This window comes from Octopus sinensis, linkage group LG9, assembly GCF_006345805.1.
Source record: "Octopus sinensis linkage group LG9, ASM634580v1, whole genome shotgun sequence".
Taxonomy (NCBI): domain Eukaryota; kingdom Metazoa; phylum Mollusca; class Cephalopoda; order Octopoda; family Octopodidae; genus Octopus; species Octopus sinensis.
Window position 1 is genome coordinate 103621750 of NC_043005.1, and position 12920 is coordinate 103634669.

Here is a 12920-nt window from a genome sequence, read left to right on the forward strand (position 1 = left end):
AGGTCTTTTCAAAGGGAATGGTAAGGTAATGACCAGTGGTAGTGGATGAAGAGGTAAGGACAGCGGCTGGTGTGAGAAGCTGACAAAGGAGGTGGAATGTGGTAGGAGTCAGTCAGAGAGAGAGAGAGAGAGAGAGAGAGAGATGGCTGCTACTGTAGTTAAGACCCAGATTAGCTCCAATCAAGTGGACATACAGACATGTCAATAGACATGCCAGCAATGTCCATAACATCAATATTATTCTCTTTGATATATTAGCTCTCTAAGATGATACAATCATATTTTCAAAGCGTATTAAGATACGATTTGATGGTGATTTGGCTTCAATGTTTAGCAAATCAAGTAATCAAATAGAGATGGTTGGCATCCGGGCATCAGTGAAAGATGTCTGGCAGTGTTGTGTGAGTTAGCATTCTGATTCCTCTGTCAAATCTATTATTTTGAACTAGCAGTACCGCCCGGCTTTGCTCGGGTTTGTAAGGAAAATAACTATATAAGCATTTTTAGAGAGTTACTTCCCTTATATAATAGTAAAAAAAATACATTAAAAATGGGAAAAAATGATGGTAAGTATTTTTTAAAATTGTAGACTCATCGTAGACGCGCGCTAATACCCAGAAGGGATCGATATGAATCACGACTATAAGATACCCGCTTTTGGTTAAACTGCACCGCAAAATGTGGGAGTAGTTAGGAATCTAAATTGTAGGAGACAGACACTCACACAACCTCACTTTTATATATAAAGATTATTCATGTGTTATCTTTTAGCTTTGAGATTTCAAAGATAGGATGGTTTATTTTTTAGAATGACACTGTAGGTTAGGTGTGAGAGGTCAGATCTGGTTGGTTAGAACATAAAACGGGTAGAGTATTTGGGTATGACATGGTTGGTTTAAATGCTAAAGGGTCAAGTTGTGAGAGAAGCACAGACACAATTATAGAGCTATCAAAGGGTACCACAAGAAGTGACAGAAATGCACAAAATGTGGGGTGGGATGGATAATGGTCAAGTGTTGGTAGGCAAATGCTGAGAATTTGAGTTGGGGGTCATCCAAATGAAGTATAGAACATGACACGCTTAATTAGCATTTCTTTGATTAAAGCCCCAATAAATTTCTAAGGAGTTACAAAAGGTAGCTTTTAAGAAGTTGGAGCTTGAGTCTTGATTTTTATGTGAGAGACAGAGAGGGGGTAGTTAGAGAGAGAGAGAGAGAGAGAGGAGGAGAGAGAATGACAAAGACAGACAGACAGAGTGAGAGAGGGAGAGAGAAAGAGATAGTGACATAGAGAGAGAGAGTGAGAGAGAGAGAGAGGGTGAGAGTGAGAGAGTAAGAGATAGATAGATAGATAAATAGATAGGTTGATAGATAGATAGATATGTTTCTTTATTAGCCACACAAGGCTGCACCCAGACGGGACAGATTACAGAGTAGAGCTTTTCTTTTTAGGGAGAAAAAAAAAAGAAGTGGGGTAGATTTCCGATCAAAAGGGATCGTAAAAAGGGGGGAAAAAAAAAACGATCAATACGGATCGTGTATCACAGAAATGTCATAATGTAAAGTGTAAAGTGGGAAGCAGATAATGTTTATCCGTGGAAAGAAAAGCCTACAGAAAAGACCACAGTAACCTTAGTCAATAATGTCACATGTTAACACATTTATTTGCAAGTAAGTAACCCTATAGATAGATAGGTAGGCTGATAATTAGATAGATAGATAGATAGATAGATAGATAGATAGATAGATAGATAGATAGATAGATAGATAGATAGATAGATAAATAGATAGATAGATAGTTAGATAGGTAGATAGGTAGATAGATAGATAGATAGGTAGGTAGGTAGTTAGGTTGATAGATAGGTAGATATATATATGTATATATAGATAGATAGATAGATAGATAGATAGATAGATAGATAGATAGATAGATAGATAGATAGATAGGTTGATAGACAGATAGAGTGTGTGTGTTCCTCCTGGATAGGACAGCAGTCTGCAGCAGATAAGACTCCCAGAAGATCTAATATCTATTCTGGACAGCTCGGTGAAGTGAGGCGTAGGGAATAGAGTCCTCTGGGAAAGTTACATTACTTTCTGCTTGCTTTCGGTCAACCAAGCAGAATGGAATGCTGCTACTTTTAACTTAACGGTTGAGTGGTTAACTATAGAAAGAATCATCCTACTGTTGAAAAAGAACAAAGCAAAGCAAAATAAAAATAAAACAAAAAGAAAAATTCTGTCCAAATTTGGCAAAATCATTTCTCTATGGCTATTGATGTAAAATATAAGACAATGACAAAGATATATTTCACTGGCGAGATGTAATATTGGAAACTAGAAATTATGGGAAGGAGACAAAGAGCTCCCAAGATCAGCAGAGCAACTTCGGATAGAATTACAGAGCATAAACTTTACAGCAGGATGCACTTCACAGACTTGGCCATTCTATACTGTATGTAAGGAAGAGTTGTGCTCGTGTGTGTGTGTGTACTGTGAGTTATAAGTTAATGCATATTAACTTGTACACACATACTACTCTCACAGCAAGCACAGACATACACACATATACATTACCACCTGTGAGACAGTATATTATATAATGTATAATGCTAGCTGTGTTAAATTATATGTGAATAGATAAGCTATACATACATACGTACATACATACATACGCACATACATACATACATACATACATATATACATACATATACATATATGCATACATATATATACTTTGTGATAAACTCCAAATGTTACAGTACAGACAGAAAGCTTTCAGTTTGTGCCATTGATTTAGTTCAATATACAAAACTGGCAACATAGACATCACATATGTGGTGTGTGTGGGTGTGTGTGTGTGTATGAGTGTGTGCTTGTATTATATAATATATCTTATCATCATCACCATCATCATGATTCAATGCCCATATTCCATGTTAGCATGAGTTGGACAGTTTGACTAGTTCCAACAGGTCCAAAGCCTGCATCCTGCTCCAGAGTCAGCTTTGGCGTGGTTTCTACTGCTAGATGCCCTTCCTAATACTAACCACTTCACAGTTTTCCATGGTACCATCGTTGATGAAGTCACCATGCTGCCCACAAGATTGAGTTCCCTTCAAATCAGTGGGGTTACAGTAGAGATTGAAGAGGTTATATGCTACTGGATGAGGGATTAAAGTGATCAAAAAGGGCCAGAACAGAAATGTCTCTTACTGTGAGGGAGGGAGCTATACAGCTATTCCAATTATAAAAGGAACAGTGAGAGTGGTGAGAATAAAACTGGGGAGGTGTAAGGGTAGACCCTCAAAATATGAGGTGAGTTGAAGTGAGTGTGGACAGAAGATGAAGTGTGTGTGTGTGTGGAGGGTAGGCTGCATTGGTGTACACAAGAAGACCCACCCAACACAACAAAACTGAGATCCTTACACCAAGGTTAGAGAGAGGGAATGAGTGAGAGGCAGTGCTGGATTAACCATTAAGCAAACTAAGCATGCGCTTAGGGCATCAAGGGAAGGAGGGGGCATCACAGAAACGAAAATGGTCTACGGCACAAAAGAAATCACAGTAAACTTGCTGAAATAATATTTGGGGTGCCCTTATCTCTATTAAGGATAGAAGCAGAAGTTTTATGTAAATTTAATTTTAACAATATTATTGAAGGCTTTGCAATTAAATTTTAAAAAAAACGGAGAAAACTTTTCAAATAGGCGCAGGAGTGGCTTACCAACCACATGGTGCCGGGTTCAGTCCCACTGCGTGGCATCTTGGGCAAGTGTCTTCTGCTATAGCCCCAGGCCGACCAATGCCTTGTGAGTGGATTTGGTAGACGGAAACTGAAAGAAGACTGTCGTATATATGTATATATATATATATATATATTATATATATGTATGATATATGTAGTGTGTGTGTATATGTTTGTGTGTCTGTGTTTGTCCCCCTAAGCATTGCTTGACAACCGATGCTGGTGTGTTTATGTCCCCGTCACCTAGCGGTTCGACAAAAGAGACGATACAATAAGTACTGGGCTTACAAAGAGTAGGTCCCGGGGTCGATTGTTTCAGTCATTTGACTGACTGTGGCCATGCTGGAGCACTGCCTTTACTCGATCAAATTGACCCCAGGACTTATTCGTTGTAAGTCTAGTACTTATTCTATCAGTCTCTTTTGCCGAACCGCTAAGTAACGGAGACGTAAACACACCAGCATCGGTTGTCAAGCAATGTTGGGGGGATAAACACAGACACACAAACACGCACACATACATACATATATAAACAGTTTCCATCAACCAAGTCCACTCACAAGGTCACAAGGTCAGCCTGAGGCTATAGCAGAAGACACTTGCCCAAGATGCCACGCAGTGGGACTGAACCCAGAACCATGTGGTTGGTAAGCAAGCTACTTACCACACAGCCACTCCTGCGCCTTTACTAAGCACTTTCACTTTACTAAATTTATACTTGGGCAAAGCCCAAACTGCCTGAGTACTACTGATATATATATATATCATTTTTTCTCTCCTTGTTTCTCTCCTTGTTTTTTTCTGTGTATCTTTCTGTCGAAGAGCGTAGGCTCGAAATATAAAAGACTTGTTCTATTTCTATTCCTGAGCGCCATACTAATACAATTGTTTGTTTGTACCCCACCTACCTTCGTCTTTTGTTTATTTTCGTAAACCTTCCCATTATATATATATATATATATATATATATATACAGGTTTTTCATTGTCATAAAAGAAAGTACTCATTACAAGATGTAAAACAACAGCATATTCTACAAGTTTGCAATGCATGCTTAAGATACATAAATGGATGCAAATAACAGACTGGGTTTAAATATTTTTCTACGATAAGCACAAGGGCTCAGAATTGGTGGGAAAGTGCTGGTCAATCACATCAACCCCAGTACTTCACTGATACTTATTTTATCAACACCCAAAAAAATGAAAGCCAACTATAGTGGAGTTGGAACTCAGAATATTAAGACGGACAAAATGCCAATAAGCGTTATCCCTAATGTGCTAAGTATTCTGCCATCTTGCCATCTTGATCAGATTTAATTATGAAAGATTTAAGAAATCTTTCATATTTATGGTAAACAGATAGAAACTGAATCCATATATGCAACATGGCTTTGGTTGCATACTCTGGTATAGATATCATGCCCTATTCTGGTATACTTGGCAAATTGCTTGATCTACCAAGCTCATGATGTTGATGGCAGAATCATTAGCATGCCGGGCAAAATGCTTAGTGGTATTTCGTCTGCCCCTACGTTCTAAGTTCAAATTCCACCAAGGTCGACATTGCCTTTCATGGTTGATAAATTAAGTACCAGTTACACACTGGAGTCGATATAATCGACTTAATCCGTTTGTCTGTCCTTGTTTGTCCTCTCTGTGTTTAGCCCCTTGTGGGTAGTAAAGAAATAGGTATTTCGTCTGCCGTTACGTTCTGAGTTCAAATTCCACCGAGGTCGACTTTGCCTTTCATCCTTTCAGGGTCGATTAAATAAGTGCCAGTTACGCACTGGGGTCGATATAATCGACTTAATCCGTGTGTCTGTCCTTGTTTGTCCTCTCTGTGTTTAGCCCCTTGTGGGTAGTAAAGAAGTAGGTTTATAACAAAAAGAAAAAAAGTGTTTCCCACAGAGTCAAGATGAAAAAGTTTCTCCCCTCATATTTCAGATTCTGAATTACTGTTTAGCTGAATTCCCCATAGGTAGACGGGGAAACGAAAGCTTCAACTCTCTTACTCACTCTCTGTCTCTCTCTCTCTCACTCACACACACAATACATTTCACCATTACGTGGATTACAGTTGTCTCCTCTTGGCAAAAGCATGCTCAGTACATTTTTCTGAAATAGTGAAATACTGCCTTGTGCATGTGTTACGTGTGTCACATCCTCTGTTATGTATGTGTGAAATAAAGCATCTTATTCAAGGACACAACACATCACCTGTACTCTGTGTGTCACATCCTCTGTTTGAAGGACTGAAGAAATATTACCTTATTTGGCAATAGATGAGTGTTAACAGCATGAAAATAATCCAATCATAGAAAACCTACCTCCACAAATTGGTAAAAGTCAACATCAAAATAAGTGATGACGAGGCAGTAGAGAAACGAGGGATTTCTACTTGGTATTATTCCTCCAAACATAAAGAGAAGCTTTAAATTACACACAACATAGACACTGAGACACACACACACACATATATACCCGTTTACATACCCATATACTGGCACTCCATCAGTTATGATAACAAAGGTCCCTGTTGATCCGATCAGCAGAACCGCCTGCTTGTGAAATTAACGTGCACGTGGCTGAGAACCCCAAAGATATGTGCACCCTTAACATAGTTCTCAGGGAGATTCTGCATGAAACAGAGTGTGACAAGGCTGGCTCTTTTAATTACAGGTACTGCTCACCTTTGCCAGCTGAGTGGACTGGAGCAACGGGAAATAAAGTATCTTACTCAAGAACACAATGCATCGCCAGGAATTGAACTCACTAACCCATGAGCCTTCAAACATACGTAAATTTCTCAAAACTGTCTGACGAGTGTTTACATGAAACTCTGAATAACATTTTGTGAAGTATTTTTCAGCTTAATGAAATTCCGTATATGCATATATGATGTATATATATATATATATATATATATATATATATATATATGAATATGTATACATCATATATAGATATATACATCATATATAGATATATATATATGAATATGTATACATCATATATAGATAGTGTGTCTATAGCCAGCTGGAGGAGATATCTTCCTGGGGCTACAAACTACAGTAGCATCCACCCTTAGGGGTTAGCCATATTCAAATGGCAAATATGCATCACTATATATATATATATATATATATATAATATTAGGGAGTATAACTCCAAACTTACAGTGAAAAATTCAATTTAGTATTAAATCAAATTTAACAATATATATATATAATATATAAATTAGAGAAAAAAAACCACTATTATGCAATTCAAACAATGATAGACATAAACCAAATCATAAATAAAAAATATATTTTTATAAAACATAAATAGATCAGAAAAAGTATAAAAATGAATAATCAATATATAATAAGTAATAAGTAAAAAAAAATTATATATTGATTATTCATTTTTATACTTTTTGTGATCTAGTTATGTTTTATAAAAATATATTTTATTTTTTCTCTAATTTATATTATAACTAGCAGTATCGCCCGGCGCTGCTCGGGTTTGTAAGTATTTTTAGAGAGTTACTTCCCTTATATAATAGCCCAAAAAATGCATTAAAAATGGGAAAAAATTATGGTAAATTTTTTTTTAAATCGTAGACTCATCGTAGACGCGCGCTAATACCCAGAAGGGCTCGATATGAATTACGACTATAAGATACCCGCTTTTGGTTAAACTGCACCGCAAAATGTGGGAGTAGTTAGGAATCTAAATCGTAGGAGACAGACAATCACACAACTTCACTTTTATATATATAGATATAATATTATATTATATATATATATATATATACTGAACGCATGCACTCATTACACATATATTTCATAGTACCCTTATACTCTATATACCTACATCAAAGTGAAGTTAAATGCTTTATATACAGTCCTGGGGCACATTCATTGTTTTTCTAGTTAAGAACTGCACTTCATGATGACATGATTCTGAGTTCAAATCTGCAGCAGAGAGACTTTAACCCTCTAACATTCCAATTATTTTCTCAAATATAATTCTTATTTATTCACACCGCTTTGAATTAATCATGCATTATCTCGTAGGTTCAAGATTTCGATGACGTGATATTTTATATTTAGGAGAACATTAAAGGGCTGGTATAAGGAGGTTGGCTCTAGCTGGTTTGACTATGGAACAGGTAGAGCATTGGGGCCAGCCAGTTTAAATGCTAAAGGGTTAAGGAAGTGCCTTCTACCACAAATTAGGTTCACTAAGATTGAGACTGAAATTAGCAAATATGCTCCCACGTCGCACACAGATGCACACACTTATGTAAAATGACAAGCACTTTTATTTTCCTATTATCTGTTCCAGCATGAGAGCTCCATTCCATATTTTCTAACATAGCCAGTGCTCCATTGTTAGAAAATATGGAATGTTTCACAAATTTGCATGTCCCCCTTGCAAAGAAGTGATGCTAATCTTCTCTGTATCGCTCCAACTTTAGTGAATATATGTAGAGCCAAAACAAGTACCCAAAACATGCAGAAGCTTGCACAGATGCACACACATATGCATAATGCGGACATGTATATGAAACTGAGAGACAGAGAGAAAGACAGGGAAGTCAGAGAGAAAGTAAGGGAGGGATCAGAGACAAGTGAGAGGGAGAGATGGAAAAAGAAGTGGAATGAGAGAGAGAGAGAGAGAGAGAGAGGAGGAGGCGGGGAGAGATTATAGAAATATTCTCCATGGCAACAGGAAATGGTTTGCTTTTCTTCACAGTTTACAATCTGAAAGGTTTCAGAATTTTAATTGTTTCTCTTTTGACTGTTTTGTGTATTTTGTTCCGCCAATTCTTCAATCACAGCTTCCTGATGAAACCAAAAACTACAAAGAAATTCTATGGAACAACTGATGGCAGGCAAACGAAGTCTTTCTTTTCTGTTTGTTTTTTTTCTTTGCATCTTAAAGAACCGTGACATTCTCTTTAGTCATTGTAGTTATTGTTGTTGTTGTTGAGGTGGTTCTTGGATGTTTTCATAATATTTCTAATCATGTAGCTGACAACAAAGAAACATACAACAAGAACCACCATTTAACCAAGAACCGGGTTCCTTGACTGCGTTCACTTAAAATCATAAACACACTTTCTCAAGAGAGTAGGCTTTGTTTTTTGGGGGTTTTTTTTTCTAAATTTATTTCATTTTTGCTTTTATTCCACATCTAGGAACTGGCAGGTTCTACTATCTGTACTGCTTTTGTATTTTTCCTCATTTACCATTTTATTTCATTGTTTTGTCGTTTTTTTGATAGATTTTTGTTAAATATGCTGTTCAATGTTATGATGTATTTCATGCTTACCACCCGCCTTCTGAGAAATAAGGAGACTCAAATAGGAGTTTCATTTGGTAAAATTTTAATTCTTTGATAAACTCTGAAATTTCTCAATATACAAGTGAAAGGAAAGTAACTCAGTACTCTTTTACTTGTTTCAGTCATTTGACTGTGGCCATGCTGGAGCACCGCCTTTAGTCGAGCAAATCGACCCCGGGACTTATTCTTTGTAAGCCCAGTACTTATTCTATCCGTCTCTTTTGCCGAACCGCTAAATGACGGGGACATAAACACACCAGCATCGGTTGTCAAGCAATGCTAGGGGGACAAACACAGACACACAAACACACAAACACATATATATATATATATGTATATATATATATATATATGACAGGCTTCTTTCAGTTTCCGTCTACCAAATCCACTCACAAGGCATTGGTCGGCCCGGGGCTATAGCAGAAGACACTTGCCCAAGATGCCACGCAGTGGGACTGAACCCGGAACCATGTGGTTGGTTAGCAAGCTACTTACCACACAGCCACTCCTGCGAAATAAATTAGGGCCCCCTTACATTATATTCAACACACATGTATATATATGTATGTGTGTGTGTGTTTGTGTGTCTGTGTTTGTCCCCTCCTCCAGCATCTCTTGACAACCGATGCTGGTGTGTTTACGTCTCCGTTACTTTCATCATACAAGTCAGTTCATATTTGGAGCTACTCCCATCATATAAGGTCAGTAATTGCATATTGCTTGCACATTCCATTCTACGCTGAGTGTCTATGGTTGGAGAGCCTTCTTAACACTAAACAGCTTCCAAAATGTACCAAGTACATCATCATCATCATCGTTTAACGTCCGCTTTCCATGCTAGCAGCGGTTGAACGATTTTGACTGAGGGCTGACGAACCATATGGCTGTACCAGGCTCCAATCTTGATCTGGCAGAGTTTCTACAGCTGGATGCTCTTCCTAACGCCAACCACTCCGAGAGTGTAGTGGGTGCTTTTTACATGCCACCGGCACGGGGGCCAGTCAGGCGGTACTGGCAATGACCTCGCTTGAATCATTTTACACATGCCACCAGCACAGGTGCCCGTAAGGTGATGCTGGTAATGATCATGCTCGAATGGTGCCTTTTACCTGCCCACTGGCACAGAAGCCAGTTAGTCGCTCTGGCAACGATCACGCTCAGATGGTGCTCTTAGCACCCTACTAGCATGGGGCACAAGTGCCAGTAATTTCTTTATTTATTTCTGGAAACAGTAATCATGTTTCCAGAAACTCTGAAGTGTTCTCTCTTCCCTAAACTGTGTCAGTCCATATCAACGGGAACCAACAAGGTGAATAGAAGAAAGAGTCATGAAGGTGATAACAGTTGGAATGCTTTTAATTATAATCTTTCTCGTGAGGAATCTAACCTGAGGTCAAACAAAAACATCAACAACAACAACAACTACTTCAAGTAATGCTGCAGTGTGGAAGAGGGAGTTGAAATAAAAGAAAAAAAGTAATACCCTTTTATTCTTTTACTTGTTTCAGTCATTTGACTGTGGCTATGCTGGAGCACCACATTTAGTCGAGCAAATCGAACCCAGAACTTATTCTTTGTAAGCCGAGTACTTATTCCATCGGTCTCTTTTGCTGAACCGCTAAGTAACGGAGACGTAAACACACCAGCATCGGTTGTCAAGAGATGCTGGAGGAGGGGACAAACACAGACACACAAACACACACACACACACACACATACATATATATACATATATACGACGAGCTTCTTTCAGTTTCCGTCTACCAAATCCACTCACAAGGCTTTGGTCGGCCCAAAGCTATAGCAGAAGACACTTGCCCAAGGTGCCACGCAGTGGGACTAAACCCGGAACCATGCGGTTGGTAAGCGAGCTGCTTACCACACAGCCACTCCTGTGCCGATGAAAAGAATCCAGAAACAACAACAACAGCAGCATTAGGAGCAGCAACAACAATGGCAAAAACAATAACAACAACAGTAGTACTGGCAGCAGGTGTATTGCAGTAATTTATGCTAATCTTCTCTTAAGTGAAAAATCTAATTTAGATTAAGCCCCTCTCTCCCTTCCCCTCTCACTCTCTCTCTCTCTCCCCACTCCCTTTCTTTCTCTCTCTCTGTTCTCCTCCTCCTCCCTCACCAGCTTTTTCTGGTCCTCAGAAGTTTCAGGCAGCAGTGAAAGACCCAAACCATGGAGAACAAGACATTGCCCCCCCCCCCCCCCCCCCGGTTTTAAAGCTAATTCAGCTGATGGCTACAGTCGGCTCTGCACCTCCCCAGCAGCCTTATCGGATGGCAGAAGGGGTGGAATAACTGCCACTGGGTGATAGTGATGATGATGATGATGATAGGAATAGAGTGGTGGTGATGGTAGTAGTGGTGATTATGGAGGAAGTAAGAGTGGTGATAATGGTTGTAGTAGTTGTGGAAGTGGTGATGGTGATAGTAGTAGTAGCAGCAGCAGTAGTAGTAACAGTAGTAGTAGTAGTAGCAGTAGCAGTAGTAGTAAAAGTAGTAGTAATTGGCTTTGGCAGTACTGTGGTGGTGGTGGTGGTGATGGTGATAGTGGTTGTAGTAGTTGTGGAAGTGGTGATAGTGGTAGTAGTAACAGTAGTAGCAAGTGGCTTTGGCAGTGACTATGGTGGTGGTGGTGGTGATAGTGGTTGTAGTAGTGGTGGTAGTAGTAGTAATAGTGGTGGTGGTAATTGGCTTTGGCAGTGACTGTGGTGGTGGTGGTCGTGAGGGCAGAATTGTTGTTTAGCCCCAGGTCAACCTTACAGGCAATTCAATTTTTGAATACCACAACAGAAGACTTAAGGAGTGGGGTGATGGCCAGTTTTGTTCCCCATCGAATGTGGTAGCGGTGGTGAGTGGGGGACCGAGCAAAAGGTTACGAAACATTGATCTAGAGTGTGATATGAAGGAGATTCAGCTGCTATTTCTAAAAGGCTTGAATGACTGTGTAGATAGGGTGTAGCAGTGTATGCGACAGTAGTGGCCGCAGGCTTGGTGCAACCAGTAGATTTAGTGTACAGCTGGACCGTGTTGGAGATGGTGCAAACAATGCCGGTGGCCTGGTTGTAGGGGTTTGCAGTGGAGATTGTCGATCAATAGCAAAAGAGAGATAAAGAGAGGTAGTGTTGGTCTTAGTCAAAATGAGAGAGAGAGAGAGAGAGAGAGAGAGAGAAAGGGAGCTAAACACAAAATGCAATGAACAAACTAATGTAAATATAAATATAAGAATAAATATTGTTGTATTTCGGAAGGGTCATTTTGCCAGTTTAGCCAATAAAAACACACGCACTATATATTTGGTGTTAATTTGCTTCAGCTTTATTTGTTTTTTACATTAATCTTAATCTTATTTCGGCCAGAGTTCTTTCATCACACTCCTGTGACCTCATCAGTGGTCCTTTGCTTTCTTTTTTCTTATTTGTGTGTCTCTCCTTACTAACGCTCAGCCATTTTGTATTTTGTATTCCTATTGTAGAAACTCTGCCAGATCAGATTGGAGTCTGGTTCGCCAGACCTCAGTCAAATCGTCCAACCCATGCTAGCATGGAAAGCGGACATTAAATGATGATGATGATGATTGTATATATAGTGCGTGTGTTTTTATTTGCTAAACTGGCAACGTGACCATCCCTAAATACAACAATATCTGTTTCAACACAAGATTTCCCATCAAGAATCTTGCAAAACAAATATACAAACATAAGAACAAATAAATATCTGTTTATTGCCACAAGGGCAACATACCAGAAGACATTACAGGAACTGTTTACAGAAACAAATGGGTGTTTTACACAAGATAATGTAAATAAGGATTTAAAAAAG

General features: G+C 38.9%; 1 protein-coding gene and 1 non-coding gene across 6 annotated transcripts in view; both read right to left on the bottom strand.

Annotated features, from left to right (window-relative positions):
- Nucleotides 1–12920, bottom strand: part of LOC115215684 (caspase activity and apoptosis inhibitor 1) — a 187609-nt gene that overhangs the window by 41248 nt on the left and 133441 nt on the right. The window lies entirely within an intron of this gene.
- Nucleotides 8135–8238, bottom strand: LOC115215974. The gene has a single exon (XR_003882051.1). It is a non-coding gene; the product is annotated as a U6 spliceosomal RNA (small nuclear RNA).